Below are 826 nucleotides of genomic sequence, written 5' to 3' on the forward strand. Positions count from 1 at the left end.
TTGGGCACTGGGTGTGCAGCTCCTGTCTCTTCTCTTATGGTGGGCACTGGTGTGCAGCTCCTGTCTCTTCTCTTAGGTTGGGCACTGGGTGTGCAGCTCCTGTCCCTTCTCCTAGGGTGGGCACTGGGTGGGCAGCTCCCATCTCTTCTCTTGTGGTGGGCACTGGGTGTGCAGCTCCTGTCTCTTCTCTTATGGTGGGCACTGGTGTGCAGCTCCTGTCTCTTCTCTTAGGTTGGGCACTGGGTGTGCAGCTCCTGTCTCTTCTCTTAGGGTGGGCACTGGGTGGGCAGCTCCTATCTCTTCTCCTATGGTGGGCACTGGGTGTGCAGCTCCTGTCTCTTCTCCTATGGTGGGCACTGGGTGGGCAGCTCCTATCTCTTCTCCTACGGTGGGCACTGGGTGTGCAGCTCCTGTCTCTTTCTTAGGGTGGGCACTGGGTGTGCAGCTCCTGTCTCTTCTCCTATGGTGGGTACTGGGTGTGCAGCTCCTGACTCTTCTCCTATGGTGGGCACTGGGTGTGCAGCTCTGTCTCTTCTCTTAGGGTGGGCACTGGGTGTGCAGCTCCTGTCTCTTCTCTTATGGTGGGCACTGGGTGTGCAGCTCCTGTCTCTTCTCTTAGGGTGGGCACTGGGTGTGCAGCTCCTGTCTCTTCTCCTATGGTGGGCACTGGGTGTGCAGCTCCTGTCTCTTCTCTTATGGTGGGCACTGGGTGTGCAGCTCCTGTCTCTTCTCTTATGGTGGGCACTGGGTGTGCAGCTCCTGTCTCTTCTCTTATGGTGGGCACTGGGTGTGCAGCTCCTGTCTCTTCTCTTATGGTGGGCACTGG

This window comes from Rhinatrema bivittatum, unplaced genomic scaffold (genome assembly GCF_901001135.1).
Source record: "Rhinatrema bivittatum unplaced genomic scaffold, aRhiBiv1.1, whole genome shotgun sequence".
Lineage (NCBI taxonomy): Eukaryota > Metazoa > Chordata > Amphibia > Gymnophiona > Rhinatrematidae > Rhinatrema > Rhinatrema bivittatum.